At 51.0% G+C, this 24,236-nt stretch overlaps 1 protein-coding gene across 3 annotated transcripts in view; it reads right to left on the reverse strand.

Annotated features, from left to right (window-relative positions):
• The window catches only part of LOC118371229 (ephrin type-B receptor 5-like), a 91,187-nt gene that overhangs the window by 28,961 nt on the left and 37,990 nt on the right, over positions 1-24,236 (reverse strand). The window lies entirely within an intron of this gene.

Here is a 24,236-nt window from a genome sequence, read left to right on the forward strand (position 1 = left end):
GTCATTGTGAATGAGTGTGTGTGTATCTGTCATTGTGTGTGTGTGTAGCTGTCATTGTGTGTGTGTATCTGTCATTGTGTGTGTGTGTGTATCTGTCATTGTGTGCGTGTGCGTGTGTATCTGTCATTGTGTGTGTGTGTAGCTGTCATTGTGTGTGTGTGTATCTGTCATTGTGTGCGTGTTTGTGTGTGTATCTGTCATTGTGTGCGTGTTTGTGTGTGTATCTGTCATTGTGTGCGTGTTTGTGTGTGTATCTGTCATTGTGTGCGTGTTTGTGTGTGTATCTGTCATTGTGTGCGTGTTTGTGTGTGTATCTGTCATTGTGTGCGTGTTTGTGTGTGTATCTGTCATTGTGTGTATCTGTCATTGTGTGCGTGTTTGTGTGTGTATCTGTCATTGTGTGTGTGTGTATCTGTCATTGTGTGCGTGTTTGTGTGTGTATCTGTCATTGTGTGCGTGTTTGTGTGTGTATCTGTCATTGTGTGCGTGTTTGTGTGTGTATCTGTCATTGTGTGCGTGTTTGTGTGTGTATCTGTCATTGTGTGCGTGTTTGTGTGTGTATCTGTCATTGTGTGCGTGTTTGTGTGTGTATCTGTCATTGTGTGCGTGTTTGTGTGTGTATCTGTCATTGTGTGCGTGTTTGTGTGTGTATCTGTCATTGTGTGCGTGTTTGTGTGTGTATCTGTCATTGTGTGTATCTGTCATTGTGTGCGTGTTTGTGTGTGTATCTGTCATTGTGTGTGTGTGTATCTGTCATTGTGTGCGTGTTTGTGTGTGTATCTGTCATTGTGTGCGTGTTTGTGTGTGTATCTGTCATTGTGTGCGTGTTTGTGTGTGTATCTGTCATTGTGTGCGTGTTTGTGTGTGTATCTGTCATTGTGTGCGTGTTTGTGTGTGTATCTGTCATTGTGTGCGTGTTTGTGTGTGTATCTGTCATTGTGTGCGTGTTTGTGTGTGTATCTGTCATTGTGTGCGTGTGTGACGGTCATTGGACATGGTGGTCTGAGTGCTCTGCTGCGGTGAACACCTCTCACGTCCTCTGACCCTATTTAGATAACCTTTTCACCAGCATGTACCACCTCCAAAGGTTGACAAGAGGTGTGTGTGAGTGTGCGCGCGTGTATGTGTGTGCGTGCGTCTGTAGGTGTGTTTGAGAGAATGCATGTGTACAGGGAGACAGTAAAAGAGAGAGAGGGAATAGAGGAGACGTGGAGAGACAGGGGAGATGTTTAAACAGATAAAAGGCTTCCTGTGTTCTCACTTGTCTGGAAGAGCATAGATCTACTCTCAGACACAGGCGTGAAGTCGGAGACGGGTGGGAAGATAGAGAGAGGGAGAAAGAGAGAGGGAGAAGGAGAGAGAGAGAGAGAGAGAGAGAGAGAGAGAGAGGGGAGAGAGAGAGAGAGAGAGAGAGAGAGAGAGAGAGAGAGAGAGAGAGAGAGAGAGAGAGAGAGAGAGAGAGAGGGAGAAAGAGGGAGAGAGAGGGAGAAAGAGAGAGAGAATGATAGATGAGAAAGAGAGAGATGGAGAAAGAGGGACAAAGAGGGAGGGCGAGAGAATTTGGTAGTGGAAAAGAGGAAAGACAGAGGGCAGAGGAGAGAGGAGGAGAGAGGAGCAGAGAGGAGGAGAAAGGAAGAGAGATGAGCAGAGAGGAGGAAAGAGGAGGAGAGAAGAGGAAAGAGGAGGAGGGAGAGAGGAGCAGAGGAGCAGAACGGAGGAGAGATGAGCAGAGAGGAGGAGAGAAGAGGAAAGAGGAGGAGGGAGGAGGAGAGGAGGAGAAAGGAGCAGAGAGGAGCAGAGAGGAGGAGAAAGGAGGAGAGATGAGCAGAGAGGAAGAGAGAGGAGCAGAGAGGAGGAGAGAGGAGCAAAGAGGAGGAAATAGGAGTAGAGAAGAGAAAAGAGGAGGAGGAGAGAGGAGGTGAGAGGAGGAGAGAGGAGGAGAGAGGAAGAGAGAAGAGCAGTGAAGAAAAGCGAGGAGGAGATAGGAGGAGAGAGGAGCAGAGAGGAGGTGAGAGGAAAAGAGAGGAGCAGAGAGGAGGAGAGAGGAGCAGAGAGGAAGAGGGAGGAGGAGAGGATGAAAGAGGAGGTAAGAGGAGCAGAGAGGAGGAAAGAGGGGGAGTGAGAAACCTCTCTCCTCCTCACTCCCCCTGACAGAGGGAACACTATCCGCTTACTCCATTCCTCCCCATCTTCTCTCTCTTTCTAACACCTTTCCTCTCTCCTCCACTCTCACTCCATCCCTCCCCACCTCCACTCTGCTCCTCTCTCCTCCCCTTAGAAAGAGAGAAGGTGGGGAGGGATGGAGTGAGAGTGGAGGAGAGAGGAGAGGTGTTAGAAAGAGAGAAGGTGGGGAGGGATGTAGTGAGACTGGAGGAGAGAGGAGAGGTGTTAAAAAGAGAGAGAAGATGGGGAGGGATGGAGTGAGAGTGGAGGAGAGGGAATCAGAAAGAGAGAGAGGATGATTGAGTCCGTTATAGAGATGGAGAGATGATGAGGAAGGTGGGGTAGTTATAGTGAGAAAAGAGGGTGGAATGTGAGACACAGAAAGAGAGAAAGAGAGAGAGAGAAGAAGTACTGGTAGAGGAGTGGAGAGAAAAGGGAATTGTTCCATCCATCTTTCATGTCTCTGGCACACATTACCAGATGTGTTCTATAGGGCTGTGACACGGAACACGACTTCACTACAAAACTTCCCCCGCTGTTTCTATTGCCAACAATAACCCCCACGTTCTATTTGCCCTCCCCTCCACCCCTCTCAGCCAATCACACAGCTTCTATTACTGCTCCCTCTCCTGCCCTCTGCCCCTTCCTCTGTCTGCATCCAACTCTCCCTCCCTCCCTCCCTCCACCTTCCCTCTGTTTCCACACAATGGACGGTTAATACGGCTTATGTATATTATGAACTGGAGACCCGCATGTCTTTACATTACCACTCTCTATACTGAGGGAAGGAGGAGGCCCACATGTCTTTACATTACCACTCACTATACTGAGGGAACTGAGGGAAGGAGGAGGCCCGCATGTCTTTACATTACCACTCACTATACTGAGGGAAGGAGGAGGCCCGCATGTCTTTACATTACCACTCTCTATACTGAGGGAAGGAGGAGGCCCACATGTCTTTACATTACCACTCACTATACTGAGGGAAGGAGGAGGCCCGCATGTCTTTACATTACCACTCTCTATACTGAGGGAAGGAGGAGGCCCACATGTCTTTACATTACCACTCACTATACTGAGGGAAGGAGGAGGCCCGCATGTCTTTACATTACCACTCTCTATACTGAGGGAAGGAGGAGGCCCACATGTCTTTACATTACCACTCTCTATACTGAGGGAAGGAGGAGGCCCACATGTCTTTACATTACCACTCTCTATACTGAGGGAAGGAGGAGGCCCACATGTCTTTACATTACCACTCTCTATACTGAGGGAAGGAGGAGGCCCACATGTCTTTACATTACCACTCTCTATACTGAGGGAAGGAGGAGGCCCACATGTCTTTACATTACCACTCTCTATACTGAGGGAAGGAGGAGGCCCACATGTCTTTACATTACCACTCACTATACTGAGGGAAGGAGGAGGCCCACATGTCTTTACATTACCACTCACTATACTGAGGGAAGGAGGAGGCCTGCATGTCTTTACATTACCACTCTCTATACTGAGGGAAGGAGGAGGCCTGCATGTCTTTACATTACCACTCTCTATACTGAGGGAAGGAGGAGGCCCGCATGTCTTTACATTACCACTCTCTATACTGAGGGAAGGAGGAGGCCCACATGTCTTTACATTAGAACTCACTATACTGAGGGATGGAGGAGGCCCGCATGTCTTTACATTACCACTCACTATACTGAGGGAAGGAGGAGGCCAGCATGTCTTTACATTACCACTCTCTATACTGAGGGAAGGAGGAGGCCCGCATGTCTTTACATTACCACTCACTATACTGAGGGAAGGAGGAGGCCCGCATGTCTTTACATTACCACTCTCTATACTGAGGGAAGGAGGAGGCCCGCATGTCTTTACATTACCACTCACTATACTGAGGGAAGGAGGAGGCCCACATGTCTTTACATTACCACTCTCTATACTGAGGGAAGGAGGAGGCCCGCATGTCTTTACATTACCACTCTCTATACTGAGGGAAGGAGGAGGCCCGCATGTCTTTACATTACCACTCACTATACTGAGGGAAGGAGGAGGCCCGCATGTCTTTACATTACCACTCACTATACTGAGGGAAGGAGGAGGCCCACATGTCTTTACATTACCACTCACTATACTGAGGGAAGGAGGAGGCCCGCATGTCTTTATATTACCACTGACTATACTGAGGGAAGGAGGAGGCCCGCATGTCTTTACATTACCACTCTCTATACTGAGGGAAGGAGGAGGCCCACATGTCTTTACATTACCACTCACTATACTGAGGGAAGGAGGAAGGAAGGGAGAGGGAGGGTGAGGAAAGGAACAGGGAGGGAGAGAGAGGTAGGTACTGAAGTTATAGAGGATGGGGGAGGAGAATGAGTCAATAATAAACACACATTAACAAACAGCAGTGGACACTGCAATGCATTAACACTGACCGAGAGAGAGAGAGAGAGAGAGAGAGGATGTAGAAAGGAGAAAGGGATGGGACTGAAATGATGGCAGAGAAAAAGAGAAGGACACAAGAAAAAAAGAGAGAAGGATCGAGATCGTAAACAACCAAAAGATAATAATAAGCAGAAACAAAGGGAGAGAGAGAGCAAGATGGATGGATGGTTGGCAGTGAAGTGAATAATTTGGCGTTGACATAGTACTTGGTATTTAGATCACTGACCCAATTTCTCCTTCCCTCTCTCTTTTACGTGCTCATTCTCTCTTGCTCCCAGCATTCAAATCTGACACACACACACACACACACACACACACACACACACACACACACACACACACACACACACACACACACACACACACACACACACACACACACACACACACACACACACACACACACACACACACACTTGTCAGGGCGCAGATGCAGCTACACACAGGAGACATGAATACACATGGTTCCATGAGCAAATATCTTGTTCCCTTCTGTCTCTATCCTCTCTTCCCTCTCTCCCTTCTGTCTATCTCTATCCTCTCCTCCCTCTCTCCCGTCTGTCTCTCTCTATCCTCTCCTCCCTCTCTCCCGTCTGTCTCTCTCTATCCTCTCATCCCTCTCTGCCTTCTGTCTCTCTCTATCCTCTCCTCCCTCTCTCCCGTCTGTCTCTCTCTATCCTCTCCTCCCTCTCTGCCTTCTGTCTCTCTATCCTCTCCTCCCTCTCTCCCGTCTGTCTCTCTCTATCCTCTCCTCCCTCTCTCCCGTCTGTCTCTCTCTATCCTCTCATCCCTCTCTGCCTTCTGTCTCTCTCTATCCTCTACTCCCTCTCTCCCGTCTGCCTCTCTCTATCCTCTCCTCCCTCTCTCCCTTCTGTCTCTCTATCCTCTCATCCCTCTCTGCCTTCTGTCTCTCTCTATCCTCTACTCCCTCTCTCCCGTCTGCCTCTCTCTATCCTCTCCTCCCTCTCTCCCTTCTGTCTTTCTATCCTCTCCTCCCTCTCTCCCTTCTGTCTTTCTATCCTCTCCTCCCTCTCTCCCTTCTGTCTCTCTCTATCCTCTCCTCCCTCTCTCCCGTCTGTCTCTCTCTCTATCCTCTCCTCCCTCTCTCCCTTCTGTCTTTCTATCCTGTCCTCCCTCTCTCCCTTCTGTCTTTCTATCCTCTCCTCCCTCTCTCCCTTCTGTCTATCTCTATCCTCTCCTCCCTCTCTCCCTTCTGTCTTTCTATCCTCTCCTCCCTCTCTCCCGTCTGTCTCTCTCTATCCTCTCCTCCCTCTCTCCCGTCTGTCTCTCTCTATCCTCTCCTCCCTCTCTCCCGTCTGTCTCTCTCTATCCTCTCATCCCTCTCTGCCTTCTGTCTCTCTCTATCCTCTCCTCCCTCTCTCCCGTCTGTCTCTCTCTATCCTCTCCTCCCTCTCTCCCTTCTGTCTTTCTATCCTCTCCTCCCTCTCTCCCTTCTGTCTTTCTATCCTCTCCTCCCTCTCTCCCTTCTGTCTCTCTCTATCCTCTCCTCCCTCTCTCCCTTCTGTCTCTCTCTATCCTCTCCTCCCTCTCTCCCTTCTGTCTCTCTCTATCCTCTCCTCCCTCTCTGCCTTCTGTCTCTCTCTATCCTCTCCTCCCTCTCTGCCTTCTGTCTCTCTCTATCCTCTCCTCCCTCTCTCCCTTCCGTCTATCTCTATCCTCTCCTCCCTCTCTCCCGTCTGTCTCTCTCTCTATCCTCTCCACCCTCTCTCCCTTCTGTCTTTCTATCCTGTCCTCCCTCTCTCCCTTCTGTCTTTCTATCCTCTCCTCCCTCTCTCCCTTCTGTCTATCTCTATCCTCTCCTCCCTCTCTCCCTTCTGTCTTTCTATCCTCTCCTCCCTCTCTCCCTTCTGTCTCTCTCTATCCTCTCCTCCCTCTCTCCCTTCTGTCTCTCTCTATCCTCTCCTCCCTCTCTGCCTTCTGTCTCTCTCTATCCTCTCCTCCCTCCCTCCCTTCTGTCTTTCTATCCTGTCCTCCCTCTCTCCCTTCTGTCTCTCTCTATCCTCTCCTCCCTCTCTCCCTTCTGTCTTTCTATCCTCTCCTCCCTCTCTCCCTTCTGTCTCTCCCCTTCTCTCCTCTCCTCCCTCCCTCTCTCCCTTCTGTCTCTCTCTATCCTCTCCTCCCTCTCTCCTTCTGTCTCTCTATCCTGTCTCTCTCTCTCTCTCTCTATCCTCTCTCTCTCCCTTCTGTCTCTTCTATCCCTCCTCCCTCTGTCTCTCCTTCTGTCTTCTCTATCCTCTCCTCCCTCTCTCCCTCTCTGTCTCTCTATCCTCTCCTCCCTCTCTCCCTTCTGTCTTTCTATCCTCTCCTCCCCTGTCTCTCCCTCCTCCCTCTGTCTCTCTCTATCCTCTCCTCCTCCTCTCTCCTGTCTGTCTCTCTCTCCTTCTATCCTCTCCTCCCTCTCTCCCTTCTGTCTCTCTCTATCCTCTCCTCCCTCTCTGCCTTCTGTCTCTCTCTATCCTCTCCTCCCTCCCTCTCCCTCTGTCTCTCTCTATCCTCTCCCTCTCTCCCTTCTGTCTTTCTATCCTCTCCTCCCTCTCTCCCTTCTGTCTTTCTATCCTCTCCTCCCTCTCTCCCTTCTGTCTCTCTCTATCCTCTCCTCCCTCTCTCCCGTCTGTCTCTCTCTATCCTCTCCTCCCTCTCTCCCTTCTGTCTTTCTATCCTCTCCTCCCCTCTCCCTTCTGTCTCTCTCTATCCTCTCCTCCCTCTCTCCCTTCTGTCTCTCTCTATCCTCTCCTCCCTCTCTGCCTTCTGTCTCTCTCTATCCTCTCCTCCCTCTCTGCCTTCTGTCTCTCTCTATCCTCTCCTCCCTCTCTCCCTTCTGTCTATCTCTATCCTCTCCTCCCTCTCCTCCTGTCTGTCTCTCTCTCTATCTTCTCCTCCCCTCTCCCTTCTGTCTCTTCTATCCTGTCCTCCCTCTCTCCCTTCTGTCTTTCTATCCTCTTCTCCCTCTCTCCCTTCTGTGTCTCTCTATCCTCTCCTCCCTCTCTCCCTTCTGTCTCTCTCTCTATCCTCCCCTCTCCTCTCTCTCCTTCTGTCTCTCTCTCTGTCTTCTCTATCCTCCTCCCTCTCTCCCTTCCTGTCTATCTCTATCCTCTCCTCTCCTTCTGTCTCTCTCTCCCTCTCCTTCTATCTTCTCTATCCTCTCCACCCTCTCTCCCTTCTGTCTTTCTATCCTGTCCTCCCTCTCTCCCTTCTGTCTTTCTATCCTCTCCTCCCTCTCTCCCGTCTGTCTCTCTCTATCCTCTCCTCCCTCTCTCCCTTCTGTCTTTCTATCCTCTCCTCCCTCTCTCCCTTCTGTCTTCTCTATCCTCTCCTCCCCTCTCTCCCTTCTGTCTCTCTATCCTCTCCTCCCTCTCTCCCTTCTGTCTCTCTCTATCCTCTCCTCCCTCTCTCCCTTCTGTCTCTCTCTATCCTCTCCTCCCTCTCTCCCTTCTGTCTCCCTCTGTCTATCCTCTCCTCCCTCTCTCCCTTCTGTCTTCTCTATCCTCCTCCCTCCTCCCTCTCTCCCTTCTGTCTCCTTTCTATCCTCTCCTTCCTCTCTCCCTTCTGTCTATCTCTATCCTCCTCCTCCCTCTCTCCCTTCTGTCTCCTTCTGTCTCCTCTCCTCTCCTCCTCTCCCTTCTGTCTGTCTCTCTCTATCCTCTCCTCCCTCTCTCCCTTCTGTCTCTCTCTACTCTCCTCCTCCCTCCCTCTCTCCCTTCTGTCTCTCTCTATCCTCTCCTCCCTCTCTCCCGTCTGTCTCTCTCTATCCTCTCCTCCTCCTCCTCTCTCCCTTCTGTCTCTCTCTCTATCCTCTCCTCCCTCTCTCCCTTCTGTCTCTCTCCTCTATCCTCTCCTCCCCTCTCCTTCTGTCTCTCTCTATCCCTCTCCTCCTCTCTCCCTTCTGTCTCTCCTCTATCCTCTCCTCCCTCTCTCCCTTCTGTATCCTCTCCTCCCTCTCTCTATCCTCTCCTCCCTCTCTCTCCCTTCTGTCTTTCTATCCTCTCCTCCCTCTCTCCCTTCTGTCTTTCTATCCTCTCCTCCCTCTCTCCCTTCTGTCTCTCTCTATCCTCTCCTCCCTCTCTGCCTTCTGTCTCTCTCTATCCTCTCCTCCCTCTCTCCCTGTCTGTCTCTCTCTATCCTCTCCTCCCTCTCTCCCTTCTGTCTTTCTATCCTCTCCTCCCTCTCTCCCTTCTGTCTCTCTCTATCCTCTCCTCCCTCTCTCCCTTCTGTCTCTCTCTATCCTCTCCTCCCTCTCTCCCTTCTGTCTCTCTCTATCCTCTCCTCTCTCCCTTCTGTCTTTCTATCCTCTCCTCCCTCTCTCCCTTCTGTCTTTCTATCCTCTCCTCCCTCTCTCCCTTCTGTCTCTCTCTATCCTCTCCTCCCTCTCTCCCTTCTGTCTCTCTCTATCCTCTCCTCCCTCTCTGCCTTCTGTCTCTCTCTATCCTCTCCTCCCTCTCTCCCTTCTGTCTATCTCTATCCTCTCCTCCCTCTCTCCCGTCTGTCTCTCTCTGTATCCTCTCCTCCCTCTCTCCCTTCTGTCTTTCTATCCTCTCCTCCCTCTCTCCCTTCTGTCTTTCTATCCTCTCCTCCCTCACTCCCTTCTGTCTATCTCTATCCTCTCCATCCCTCTCTCCCTTCTGTCTCTCTCTATCCTCTCCATCCCTCTCTCCCTTCTGTCTCTCTCTATCCTCTCCTCCCTCTCTCCCTTCTGTCTTTCTATCCTCTCCTCCCTCTCTCCCTTCTATCTTTCTATCCTCTCCTCCCTCTCTCCCTTCTATCTTTCTATCCTCTCCTCCCTCTCTCCCTTCTGTCTCTCTCTATCCTCTCCTCCATCTCTGCCTTCTGTCTCTCTCTATCCTCCCCTCCCTCTCTCCCTTCTGTCTCTCTCTATCCTCTCCTCCCTCTCTCCCGTCTGTCTCTCTCTATCCTCTCCTCCCTCTCTCCCTTCTGTCTTTCTATCCTCTCCTCCTCTCTCTCCCTTCTGTCTTTCTCCTTCTGTCTCTCCTCTCCTCTCTCCCTTCTGTCTATCTCCCTCTCTCCCTCTCTGTCTCTCTTCTATCCTCTCCTCCCTCTCTCCCTTCTGTCTCTCTCTATCCTCTCCTCCCTCTCTGCCTCTGTCCTTCTGTCTCTCTCTATCCTCTCCTCCCTCTCTCCCTTCTGTCTTCTCTATCCTCTCCTCCCTCTCTCCCCTTCTGTCCTCTCCTCTATCCTCTCCTCCTCTCTCCCTCTCTCCCTTCTGTCTTTCTATCCTCTCCTCCCTCTCTCCCCTTCTGTCTCTCTCTATCCTTCTCCTCCCTCTCTCCCTTCTGTCTTTCTATCCTCTCCTCCCTCTCTCCCTTCTGTCTCTCTCTATCCTCTCCCTCCCTCTCTCCTTCTGTCTCTCTCTATCCTCTCCTCCCTCTCTCCCTTCTCTCTCTCTCCTCTCCTCTCTCTCCCTTCTGTCTCTTCTATCCTCTCCTCCCTCTCTCCTTCTGTCTCTCTCTATCCTCTCCTCCCTCTCTCCCTTCTGTCTCTCTATCCTCTCCTCCCTCTCTCCCTTCTGTCTCTTCTATCCCTCTCCTCCCTCTCTCCCTTCTGTCTCTCCCTCTCCTCTCCTCCCTATCTCCCTTCTGTCTCTCTCTATCCTCTCCTCCCTCTCTCTCTCCTCCTTCTGTCTTCTCTATCCTCTCCTCCCTCTCTCCCTTCTGTCTTTCTATCCTCTCCTCCCTCTCTCCCTTCTGTCTTATCCTCTCCTCCCTCTCTCCCTTCTGTCTTCTCTCTATCCTCTCCTCCCTCCTCTCCCTTCTCCTCCCCTCTGTCTCCTCTATCCTCCTCTCCCTTCTGTCTTTCTATCCTCTCCTCCCTCTCTCCCTTCTGTCTCTCTCTATCCTCTCCTCTCTCCTCTCTCCCTTCTGTCTTCTCTATCCTCTCCTCCCTCTCTGCCTTCTGTCTCTCTCTATCCTCTCCTCCCTCTCTCCCTTCTGTCTCTCTCTATCCTCTCCTCCCTCTCTCCCTTCTGTCTCTCTCTATCCTCTCCTCCCTCTCTCCCTTCTGTCTCTCTCTATCCTCTCCTCTCTCTCCCTCTCTGTCTTTCTATCCTCTCCTCCCTCTCTCCCTTCTGTCTCTCTCTATCCTCTCCTCCCTCTCTCCCTTCTGTCTCTCTATCCTCTCCTCCCTCTCTCCCTTCTGTCTCTTCTATTCTCCTCCCTCTCTCCCTTCTGTCTTCTATCCCTCTCCTCCCTCTCTCCCTTCTGTCTCTCTCTATCCTCTCCTCCCTCTCTCTCTCCCTTCTGTCTCTCTCTATCCTCTCCTCCCTCTCTCCCTTCTGTCTCTATCTCTCCTCCCTCTCTCCCCTCCCTCTCTCCCTTCCCTTCTGTCTCTCTCTATCCTCTCCTCCCTCTCTCCCTTCTGTCCTATCCTCTCCTCCCTCTCTCCCTTCTGTCTCTTCTATCCTCTCCTCCCTCTCTCCCTTCTGTCTTTCTATCCTCTCCTCCCTCTCTCCCTTCTGTCTTTCTATCCTCTCATCCCTCTCTCCCTTCTGTCTCTCTCTATCCTCTCCTCCCTCTCTCCCTTCTGTCTCTCTCTATCCTCTCCTCCCTCTCTGCCTTCTGTCTCTCTCTATCCTCTCCTCCCTCTCTCCCTTCCGTCTATCTCTATCCTCTCCTCCCTCTCTCCCGTCTGTCTCTCTCTCTATCCTCTCCTCCCTCTCTCCCTTCTGTCTTTCTATCCTCTCCTCCCTCTCTCCCTTCTGTCTTCTCTATCCTCTCCTCCCTCTCTCCCTTCTGTCTCTCTCTATCCTCTCCTCCCTCTCTCCCTTCTGTCTCTCTCTATCCTCTCCTCCCTCTCTCCCTTCTGTCTCTCTCTATCCTCTCCTCCCTCTCTCCCTTCTGTCTCTCTCTATCCTCTCCTCCCTCTCTCCCTTCTGTCTTTCTATCCTCTCCTCCCTCTCTCCCTTCTGTCTCTCTCCTCTCCTCCCTCCTCTCTCCCTTCTGTCTTTCTATCCTCTCCTCCCTCTCTCCCTTCTGTCTCTCTCTATCCTCTCCTCCCTCTCTCCCTTCTGTCTCTCTCTATCCTCTCCTCCCTCTCTGCCTTCTGTCTCTCTCTATCATCTCCTCCCTCTCTGCCTTCTGTCTCTCTCTATCCTCTCCTCCCTCTCTCCCTTCTGTCTATCTCTATCCTCTCCTCCCTCTCTCCCGTCTGTCTCTCTCTCTATCCTCTCCTCCCTCTCTCCCTTCTGTCTTTCTATCCTCTCCTCCCTCTCTGCCTTCTGTCTCTCTCTATCCTCTCCTCCCTCTCTCCCGTCTGTCTCTCTCTATCCTCTCCTCCCTCTCTCCCTTCTGTCTTTCTATCCTCTCCTCCCTCTCTCCCTTCTGTCTTTTTATCCTCTCCTCCCTCTCTCCCTTCTGTCTCTCTCTATCCTCTCCTCCCTCTCTGCCTTCTGTCTCTCTCTATCCTCTCCTCCCTCTCTCCCTTCTGTCTCTCTCTATCCTCTCCTCCCTCTCTCCTTCTGTCTCTCTCCCTCTCTGTCTCCCTCTCTGTCTCCCTTCTGTCTCTCTCTATCCTCTCCTCCCTCTCTCCCTTCTGTCTTTCTATCCTCTCCTCCCTCTCTCCCTTCTGTCCTCTCTCTCTATCCTCTCCTCCCCTCTCCCTCTCCCTTCTGTCTTTCCCTTCTATCTCTATCCTCTCCTCCCTCTCTCCCTTCTGTCTTTCTATCCTCTCCTCCTCTCTCCCTTCTGTCTCTCTCTATCCTCTCCTCCCCTCTCCCTTCTGTCTCTCTATCCTCTCCTCCCTCTCTCTGTCCTTCTGTCTATCTCTCATCCTCTCCATCCTCTCTCCTTCTGTCTGTCTCTCTCTCTATCCTCTCCTCCCTCTCTCCCTTCTGTCTTTCTATCCTCTCCTCCCTCTCTCCCTTCTGTCTCTCTCTATCCTCTCCTCCCTCTCTCCTTCTGTCTTTCTATCCTCTCCTCCCTCTCTCCCTTCTGTCTATCTCTATCCTCTCCTCCCTCTCTCCCTTCTGTCTTTCTATCCCTCTCCCTTCTCTCCTTCTCTCCCGTCTGTCTCTCTCTATCCTCTCCTCCCTCTCTCCCTTCTGTCTTTCTATCCTCTCCTCCCTCTCTCCCTTCTGTCTCTCTCCCTCTCCCCTCTCTCCCTTCTGTCCTATCCTCTCCTCCCTCTCTCCCTTCTGTCTCTCTCTATCCTCTCCTCCCTCTCTCCCTTCTGTCTTTCTATCCTCTCCTCCCTCTCTCCCTTCTGTCTCTCTCTATCCTCTCCTCCCTCTCTCCCTTCTGTCTCTCTCTATCCTCTCCTCCCTCTCTCCCTTCTGTCTCTCTCTATCCTCTCCTCCCTCTCTCCCTTCTGTCTTCTCTATCCTCTCCTCCCTCTCTCCCTTCTGTCTTCTCTATCCTCTCCTCCCTCTCTCCCTTCTGTCTCTCTATCCTCTCCTCCCTCTCTCCCTTCTGTCTATCTCTATCCTCTCCTCCCTCTCTCTCCCTTCTGTCTCTTCTATCCTCTCCATCCTCTCTCTCCCTTCTGTCTCTCTCTATCCTCTCCTCCCTCTCTCCCTTCTGTCTCTATCCTCTCCTCCTCTCCCTCTGCTCCATCTCTCTCCCTTCTGTCCTTCTATCCTCTATCCTCTCCTCACTCTCTCCCTTCTGTCTATCTCTATCCTCCCTCTCTGCCTTCTGTCTCTCTCTATCCTCTGCTCCCTCTCTCCCTTCTGTCTATCTCTATCCTCTCCATCCCTCTCTCCCGTCTGTCTCTCTATCCTCTCCTCCCTCTCTCCCTTCTGTCTCTCTATCCTCTCCTCCCTCTCTCCCTTCTGTCTATCTCTATCCTCTCTCCCGTCTCTCTCCATTTCTCCACTGTCTGTGACATTCTGTAGTTAGCAACGTTTGTCCAGGAAATGCATATTGAATGGTAATACAATGTTCAAATCTGCTCCATGTCCCTTTCAGCCCTGCCCTGGTATCACTCAGTCTCATATAAAAACACCTCATGCCTTATCCAGCTCATATCAGCTCCAGTACTTACTGTCATGATATCAACATGAGGTTACATGACCTGGAGAAAGATATTTCCTAGACATATTGGGCTCCCGAGTGGTGCAGCGGTCTAATGTACTGTATCTCAGTGTTAGAGTCATCACTACAGACCAGACCCTGGTTCGATTCAAGGCTGATTGGGTGGTGCACAATTGGTCCAGTGTCGTTCGGGTTTGACCGGGGTAGTAATATTTTAATATAATATTTTTTGACTTGACTAGTTAAATAAAGAATACATTTAAAAAGGAAAAAATAGATATAACATAACGCCAAACAGATAAGGTACATTCTTAGAAGAAAGGGTTCCAAAAGGGTTCTTCGGCTGTACCCATAGGATAAGCCTTTTTGGTTCCAGGTAGAACCCTATTGGGTTCCATATAGAACCCTCCGTGGAAAAGGTGTTACATGGAACCACAATTTCAGTGGGTCAGAAGTTTACATACATTAGGTTGACTGTGCCTTTAAACAGCTTGGAAAATTCCAGAAAATTATGTAATGGCTTTAGAAGTTTCTGATAACATAATTTGAGTCAATTGGAGGTGTACCTGTGGATGTATTTCAAGGCCTACCTTCAAACTCAGTGCCTCTTTGCCTGACATCATGGGAAAATCAAAAGTAATCAGCCAAGACCACAGATAAAAAAATTGTAGACCTCCACAAGTCTGGTTCATCCTTGGGAGCAATTTCCAAACACCTGAAGGTACCACGTTCCTCTGTACAAACAATAGTATGCAAGTATAAACACCATGGGACCACGCAGCCGTCATACCGCTCAGGAAGGAGACACGTTCTGTCTCCTAGAGATGAATGTATTTTGGTGCGAAAAGTGCAAATCAATCCCAGAGCAACAGCAAAGGACCTTGTGAAGATGCTGGAGGGAACAGGTATAAAAGTATCTATATCCACAGTAAAACCAGTCCTATATCGCCGCTCAGCAAGGAAGAACCCACTGCTCACAAACCGCCACTAAAAATCCAGACTATGGTTTGCAACTGCACATGGGGACAAAGATTGTACTTTTTGGAGAAATGTCCTCTGGTCTGATGAAACAAAAATAGAACTGTTTGGTCATAATGACCATCGTTATGCTTGGAGGAAAAAGGGGGATGCTTGCAAGCTGAAGAACACCATCCCAACCGTGAAGCACGGGGGTGGCAGCATCATGTTGTTGGGGTGCTTTGCTGCATGAGGGACTGGTGCACTTCACAAAATAGATGGCATCATGAGATGGGGAAATTATGTGGATATATTGAAGCAAGACATCAGTTAAAGCTTGGTCACAAATGGGTCTTCCAAATGGACTATGACCCCAAGCATACATCCAAAGTTGTGTCAAAATGGCTTACGGACAACAAGTCAAGGTATTGGTGTGGCCATCACAAAGCCCTGACCTCAATCCTAGAGAACATTTGTGGGCAGAACTGAAAAAGCATGTGCGGGCAAGCAAGCCTACAAACCTGACTCAGTTACACCAGCTCTGTCAGGAGGAATGGGACAAAATTCACCCAACTTATTGTGGGAAGCTTGTGGAAGGCTACCCGAAACATTTGACCAAAGTTAAACAATTTAAAGGCAATGCTACCAAATACTAACTGAGTGTATGTAAACTTCTGACCCACTGGGATGTGATGAAATAAATATATCATCATTGTTAAGGGAACTGTGTTGAGGAATATATATATAATCATTGTTAAGGGAACTGTGTTGAGGAATACAGTGGGGCAAAAAAGTATTTAGTCAGCCACCAATTGTGCAAGTTCTCCCACTTAAAAAGATGAGAGAGGCCTGTAATTTCCATCACAGGTACATTTCAACTATGACAGACAAAATGGGAGAAAAAAAATCCAGAAAATCACATTATAGGATTTTTTATGAATTTATTTGCAAATTATGGTGGAAAATAAGTATTTGGTCAATAACAAAAGTTTATCTCAATACTTTGTTATATACCCTCTGTTGGCAATGACAGAGGTCAAACGTTTTCTGTAAGTCTTCACAAGGTTTTCACACACTGTTACTGGTATTTTGGCCCATTCCTCCATGCAGATCTCCTCTAGAGCAGTGATGTGTTGGGCTGTTGCTGGGCAACACAGACTTTCAACTCCCTCCAAAGATTTTCTATGGGGTTGAGATCTGGAGACTGGCTAGACAACTCCAGGACCTTGAAATGCTTTTTACGAAGCCACTCCTTTGTTGCCCGGGCAGTGTGTTTGGGATCATTGTCATGCTGAAAGACCCAGCCACGTTTCATCTTCAATGCCCTTGCTGATGGAAGAAGGTTTTCACTCAAAATCTCACGATACATGGCCCCATTCAATCTTCCCTTTACACGGATCAGTCGTCCTGGTCCCTTTGCAGAAAAACAGCCCCAAAGCATGATGTTTCCACCCCCATGCTTCACAGTAGGTATGGTGTTCTTTGGATGCAACTCAGCATTCTTTGTCCTTCAAACACGACGAGTTGAGTTTTTGCCAAAAAGTTATATTTTGGTTTCATCTGACCATATGACATTCTCCCAATCTTCTTCTGGATCATCCAAATGCTCTCTAGCAAACTTCAGATGGGCCTGGCTTAAGTAGTGGGACACGTCTGGCACTGCAGGATTTGAGTCCCTGGCGGCGTAGTGTGTTACTGATGGTAGGCTTTGTTACTTTGGTCCCAGCTCTCTGCAGGTCATTCAATAGGTCTCCCCGTGTGGTTCTGGGATTTTTGCTCACCGTTCTTGTGATCATTTTGACCCCACGGGGTGAGATCTTGCGTGGAGCCCCAGATCGAGGGAGATTATCAGTGGTCTTGTATGTCTTCCATTTCCTAATAATTGCTCCCACAGTTGATTTCTTCAAACCAAGCTGCTTACCTATTGCAGATTCAGTCTTCCCAGTCTGGTGCAGGTCTACAATTTTGTTTCTGGTGTCCTTTGACAGCTCGTTGGTCTTGGCCATAGTGGAGTTTGGAGTGTGACTGTTTGAGGTTGTGGACAGGTTTCTTTTATACTGATAACAAGTTCAAACAGGTGCCAATGATACAGGTAGCGAGTGGAGGACAGAGGAGCCTCTTAAAGAAGACGTTACAGGTCTGTGAGAGCCAGAAATCTTGCTTGTTTGTAGGTGACCAAATACTTATTTTCCACCATAATTTGCAAATAAATTAATTAAAAATCCTACAATGTGATTTTCTGGATTTTTTTTCTCATTATGTCGGTCATAGTTGAAGTGTACCTATGATGAAAATTACAGGCCTCTCTCATCTTTTTAAGTGGGAGAACTTGCACAATTGGTGGCTGACTAAATACTTTTTTTGCCCCACTGTATATATCATAATTTTTATGGGAACTGTCTTAAGGAATATATATCATCATTGTTAAGGGAACTTTGTTAAGGAATATATATATATATCATCTTTGTTAAGGGAACTCTTCTGCTTAGGAGAGCACAGAGCGCTGCTTGTCTCCTGCTCTGTTCCCTGTCATCACTAGAGGATCTGAGAGGAGTTAGTGGTTCTGGTGGCTGAGCTCGTTAGAGCGTGGATGGTGCTTGTAACACCAAGCGGTTGTGGGTTTAATTCTAGCACAGGTCACTACTAATGAATAGCTGAACTGCAAGTCCATTTGGATTACAGCGTTTGCTGAACGAATATATCATTCATCAGTTCTGATCTCGAATGTGCCTGGAACCCCCTTAAGCGCTGTACAACTGAGTTCTTGGTGTCTACACAGATATTTATACCGGAGCCTCAGAGTCAATGTAGAATAAAAACCCTCATCGACCACAGCAACATGGCTCAGCAACCATCTCAGCTATCAGTTTTTTCATCCAAACGACCAAACAGGGACAACAATGCCATGATGTCACATCCACATCATTAGTCAGTGACCTGATCAACTAAACATAATCACAGAATAATTAGAACACAAAAATCCCTGTGTGGGTGGGGCTCCCACTCGTTATGATCTGTTTAGCCCCATCTGGAAGGCCAAACCACTGAGCCACAGAGTGGCGTTGGAGTGGTTATTTCTCAGTATCAAAGTGGGACCAACTGTGTGAGTTTTGGGGAGAGCCCAGGTGTAAACCATTAGAGCATGAAGACATTTTGCACTTGACTTGGTTGTGAGCACCAGTCTTAATGAATCTGTTAGCTAGCTTGGGACTGGGAGGCCCCTGGTCTGGCCTGTGGAGAAGTGTAGCAGATAGCCCCACAGAGACCTACTGGACCTTAACCGTCAACTGTCAACAGTCCAGACACACACACACACACACACACACACACACACACACACACACACACACACACACACACACACACACACACACACACACACACACACACACACACACACACACACACACACACACACACACACACACACACTTAGATAAACGGGTTCCAAAATGGTTCTTTGGCTGTCCCCATAGGAGAACCCTTTGACTAACCCTGTTTGGTTGCCAGTAGAGCCCTTTGGTTCCAGGTAGAACCCTTTAAGTGTTCCATGTAGGACCCTTTCCACAGAGGGTTCTACTTGGAACCAAAAAGGGTTCTCCCTGGAAACAAAAAGGGTTCTCCTATGGGGACAGCCGAAGAACCCTTTTGGAACCCGTTTAGCTAAGAGTGTAGGAACAGACAAACATACAAGGACACACACACAGCACCACACAGGCTCTCCACATCTCAGTCAATACCCCTTCCTCCTCCCTCTGTGTCCTTACTTTCCTCATACTTTCTGCTTGCTCAATTCCTTGAGTCATTAACTTGTGTTCACTTATCCCCTCTCTCCCTCCCCCTCTCTCTCCATCTCCCCTCTCTCTTTCCCTCTCTCTCTCTCTCCCGCTGTGGTTTCTGTCACTTGTTCACAGACGAGTGGCCATTACATCACTATGACCTAAATGTGTCACATCCCTCCCTCCCTCCCCTCTCTCTCTCTTTCCCTCCTCCCTCTCTCGATTTTCCATGGTGTCTTTCTTGAGATTTCTCCAAAACATATCTTCCTCTTTGACCCCCACCTCGTGAAGATTGAACACTTTACTTCTTCAGGGGGCACACTGACCCAGACTGTGGTGTAGTGTCCATGTTCCTGTAGTATTGTGTGTGTGTGTGTGTTCCTTTCCTCCTCTGTGCTAACATTCTGGGTCAAGTGGGGCTTGTTGAAGCAGTAGTTGAGCTCTTGGTCTGACAAGCTGTCTCTTATTCCCCTGAGTTCTGCTCCCTTCCTGCTTCTTCAGTTAAAACACCACCAACACAGAGACCACAACGCAAAGCCCTCATCTCCTACTTATGCTCCCAGACATAAACACCTTTTCATTTATGAAGGATGTTGTCAACACAGTCTCATAAAACATTTGCCCATAAACCCCCACCCCTCCCCCCCAACAAACACACACACACACACAGCACAGGGCCATTGTCCGTCCCTGCCCTCCTCCCCCTGTCCTCTCAGTCAAGCTGGGCCAGTGACGGCAGCAGTTCCATCCCATATTGATCCAGACAGTGACAGGAGGGGGGACAGGAGAACGGACCGGACAGGAGACAGGAGAACTGACAGGAGGGGGGACAGGAGAACTGACAGGAGGGGGGACAGGAGAACTGACAGGAGGTGGGACAGGAGAACTGACAGGAGGGGGGACAGGAGAACTGACAGGAGGGGAGACAGGAAAACTGACAGGAAGCGAGACAGGAAAACTGACAGGAGGGGAGACAGGAAAACTGACAGGAGGGGAGACAGGAAAACTGACAGGAGGGGAGACAGGAGAACTGACAGGAGGGGGGACAGGAGAACTGACAGGAGGGGAGACAGGAAAACTGACAGGAGGGGAGACAGGAAAACTGACAGGAGGGGAGACAGGAAAACTGACAGGAGGGGAGACAGGAGAACTGACAGGAGGGGGAACAGGAGAACTGACAGGAGGGGAGACAGGAAAACTGACAGGAGGGGAGACAGGAAAACTGACAGGAGGGGAGACAGGAAAACTGACAGGAGGGGGGACAGGAGAACTGACAGGAGGGGAGACAGGAAAACTGACAGGAGGGGGGACAGGAGAACTGACAGGAGGGGAGACAGGAAAACTGACAGGAGGGGAGACAGGAAAACTGACAGGAGGGGAGACAGGAGAACTGACAGGAGGGGGAACAGGAGAACTGACAGGAGGGGAGACAGGAAAACTGACAGGAGGGGAGACAGGAAAACTGACAGGAGGGGAGACAGGAAAACTGACAGGAGGGGGGACAGAAGAACTGACAGGAGGGGAGACAGGAAAACTGACAGGAGCGGAGACAGGAAAACTGTCAGGACAGGAGACATGAGAACTGACAGGAAGGGGTACAGGAAAACTGACAGGAGGGGAGACAGGAAAACTGACAGGAGGGGAGAGAGGAAAACTGACAGGACAGGAGACAGCAGAACTGACAGGAGGGGGGACAGGAGAACTGACAGGAGGGGGCCAGGAGAACTGACAGGAGGTGGGACAGGAGAACTGACAGGAGGGGAGACAGGAAAACTGACAGGAAGCGAGACAGGAAAACTGACAGGACAGGAGACAGGAAAACTGACAGGAGGGGGTACAGGAAAACTGACAGGAGGGGAGACAGGAGAACTGACAGGAGGGGGGACAGGAGAACTGACAGGAGGGGGAACAGGAGAACTGACAGGAGGGGAGACAGGAAAACTGACAGGAGGGGAGACAGGAAAACTGACAGGAGGGGGGACAGGAGAACTGACAGGAGGGGAGACAGGAAAACTGACAGGAGGGGAGACAGGAAAACTGACAGGACAGGAGACAGGAAAACTGACAGGAGGGGGTACAGGAAAACTGACAGCAGGGGAGACAGGAGAACTGACAGGAGGGGGGACAGGAGAACTGACAGGAGGGGGAACAGGAGAACTGACAGGAGGGGAGACAGGAAAACTGACAGGAGGGGAGACAGGAGAACTGACAGGAGGGGAAACAGGAAAACTGACAGGAGGGGAGACAGGAGAACTGACAGGAGGGGAGACAGGAAAACTGACAGGAGGGGAGACAGGAAAACTGACAGGACAGGAGACAGGAAAACTGACAGGAGGGGGTACAGGAAAACTGACAGCAGGGGAGACAGGAGAACTGACAGGAGGGGGACAGGAGAACTGACAGGAGGGGGGAACAGGAGAACTGACAGGAGGGAGACAGGAAAACTGACAGGAGGGGGAGACAGGAGAACTGACAGGAGGGGGAACAGGAGAACTGACAGGAGGGGGTACAGGAGAACTGACAGGAGGGGGGACAGGAGAACTGACAGGGGGACAGGAGAACTGACAGGGGGAGATAGGAGAACTGACAGGAGGGGGAACAGGAGAACTGACAGGAGGGGGTACAGGAGAACTGACAGGACAGGAGACAGGAGAACTGACAGGAGGGGGGACAGGAGAACTGACAGGGGGGGAGACAGGAGAACTGACAGGAGGGGGAACAGGAGAACTGACAGGACAGGAGACAGGAGAACTGACAGGAGGGGGGACGGGAGAACGGACAGGACAGGAGAACTGACAGGAGGGGGACAGGAGAACTGACAGGGGGAACAGGAGAACTGACAGGACAGGAGACAGGAGAACTGACAGGAGGGGGGACAGGAGAACTGACAAGAGGGGGAACAGGAGAACTGACAGGAGGGGAAACAGGAGAACTGACAGGACAGGAGAACTGACAGGACAGGAGACAGGAGAACTGACAGGAGGGGGGACAGGAGAACTGACAGGAGGGGGGACAGAACTGACAGGACAGGAGACAGGAGAACTGACAGGAGGGGGTACAGGAGAACTGACAGGAGGGGGAACAGGAGAACTGACAGGGGGGGACAGGATAACTGACAGGGGGGGAGACAGGAGAACTGACAGGACAGGAAACAGGAGAACTGACAGGACAGGAAACAGGAGAACTGACAGGAGGGGGGACAGGAGAACTGACAGGAGGGGGAACAGGAGAACTGACAGGAGGGGGACAGGAGAACTGAAAGGAGGGGGAACAGGATAACTGACAGTCGGGGAGACAGGAGAACTGACAGGAGGGGGAACAGGAGAACTGACAGGGCAGGAGACAGGAAAACTGACAGGAGGGGAGACAGGAAAACTGACAGGAGGGGGGACAGGAGAACTGACAGGAGGGGAGACAGGAAAACTGACAGGAGGGGGGACAGGAGAACTGACAGGAGGGGAGACAGGAAAACTGACAGGAGGGGAGACAGGAAAACTGACAGGAGGGGAGACAGGAGAACTGACAGGAGGGGGAACAGGAGAACTGACAGGAGGGGAGACAGGAAAACTGACAGGAGGGGAGACAGGAAAACTGACAGGAGGGGAGACAGGAAAACTGACAGGAGGGGGGACAGGAGAACTGACAGGAGGGGAGACAGGAAAACTGACAGGAGGGGAGACAGGAAAACTGACAGGACAGGAGACATGAGAACTGACAGGAGGGGGTACAGGAAAACTGACAGGAGGGGAGACAGGAAAACTGACAGGAGGGGAGAGAGGAAAACTGACAGGACAGGAGACAGCAGAACTGACAGGAGGGGGGACAGGAGAACTGACAGGAGGGGGCCAGGAGAACTGACAGGAGGTGGGACAGGAGAACTGACAGGAGGGGAGACAGGAAAACTGACAGGAAGCGAGACAGGAAAACTGACAGGAAGCGAGACAGGAAAACTGACAGCAGGGGAGACAAGAGAACTGACAGGAGGGGGGACAGGAGAACTGACAGGAGGGGAGACAGGAAAACTGACAGGAGGGGAGACAGGAAAACTGACAGGAGGGGAGACAGGAGAACTGACAGGAGGGGGAACAGGAGAACTGACAGGAGGGGAGACAGGAAAACTGACAGGAGGGGAGACAGGAAAACTGACAGGAGGGGAGACAGGAAAACTGACAGGAGGGGAGACAGGAGAACTGACAGGAGGGGAGACAGGAAAAATGACAGGAGGGGAGACAGGAAAACTGACAGGAGGGGAGACAGGAAAACTGACAGGAGGGGAGACAGGAAAACTGACAGGACAGGAGACAGGAAAACTGACAGGAGGGGGTACAGGAAAACTGACAGCAGGGGAGACAGGAGAACTGACAGGAGGGGGGACAGGAGAACTGACAGGAGGGGGAACAGGAGAACTGACAGGAGGGGAGACAGGAAAACTGACAGGAGGGGAGACAGGAGAACTGACAGGAGGGGGAACAGGAGAACTGACAGGAGGGGGTACAGGAGAACTGACAGGAGGGGGGACAGGAGAACTGACAGGGGGGGGACAGGAGAACTGACAGGGGGAGATAGGAGAACTGACAGGAGGGGGAACAGGAGAACTGACAGGAGGGGGTACAGGAGAACTGACAGGACAGGAGACAGGAGAACTGACAGGAGGGGGGACAGGAGAACTGACAGGGGGGGAGACAGGAGAACTGACAGGAGGGGGAACAGGAGAACTGACAGGACAGGAGACAGGAGAACTGACAGGAGGGGGGACGGGAGAACGGACAGGACAGGAGAACTGACAGGAGGGGGGACAGGAGAACTGACAGGGGGGGAACAGGAGAACTGACAGGACAGGAGACAGGAGAACTGACAGGAGGGGGGACAGGAGAACTGACAAGAGGGGGAACAGGAGAACTGACAGGAGGGGAAACAGGAGAACTGACAGGACAGGAGACAGGAGAACTGACAGGACAGGAGACAGGAGAACTGACAGGAGGGAAGACAGGAGAACTGACAGGAGGGGGGACAGAACTGACAGGACAGGAGACAGGAGAACTGACAGGAGGGGGTACAGGAGAACTGACAGGAGGGGGAACAGGAGAACTGACAGGGGGGGACAGGATAACTGACAGGGGGGAGACAGGAGAACTGAAAGGAGGGGGAACAGGAGAACTGACAGGACAGGAAACAGGAGAACTGACAGGAGGGGGACAGGAGAACTGACAGGAGGGGGAACAGGAGAACTGACAGGAGGGGGAACAGGAGAACTGAAAGGAGGGGGAACAGGAGAACTGACAGTGGGGAGACAGGAGAACTGACAGGAGGGGGAACAGGAGAACTGACAGGGCAGGAGACAGGAAAACTGACAGGAGGTGGGACAGGAGAACTGACAGGAGGGGTACAGGAGAACTGACAGGAGGGGGTACAGGAGAACTGACAGGAGGGGGACAGGAGAACTGACAGGAGGGGGGACAGGAGAACTGAAAGGAGGGGGAACAGGAGAACTGACAGTGGGGGGAGACAGGAGAACTGACAGGAGGGGGAACAGGAGAACTGACAGGGCAGGAGACAGGAAAACTGACAGGAGGTGGGACAGGAGAACTGACAGGACAGGAGACAGGAGAACTGACAGGGGGGGAGACAGGAGAACTGACAGGAGGGGGAACAGGAGAACTGATAGGAAGGGAGACAGAACTGACAGGCAAACTGACAGGTGGGGGACAGGAGAACTAACAGGAGGGGGGACAGGAGAACTGACAGGAGGAGGGACAAGAGAACTGACAGGACAGGGGACAGGAGAACTGACAGGAGGAGGGACAGGAGAACTGACAGGACAGGGGGAGGAGAACTGACAGGACAGGAGAACTGACAGGAGGAGGGACAGTTGAACTGACAAGACAGGGTA

Source organism: Oncorhynchus keta, chromosome 31 (genome assembly GCF_023373465.1).
Source record: "Oncorhynchus keta strain PuntledgeMale-10-30-2019 chromosome 31, Oket_V2, whole genome shotgun sequence".
Classification (NCBI taxonomy): domain Eukaryota; kingdom Metazoa; phylum Chordata; class Actinopteri; order Salmoniformes; family Salmonidae; genus Oncorhynchus; species Oncorhynchus keta.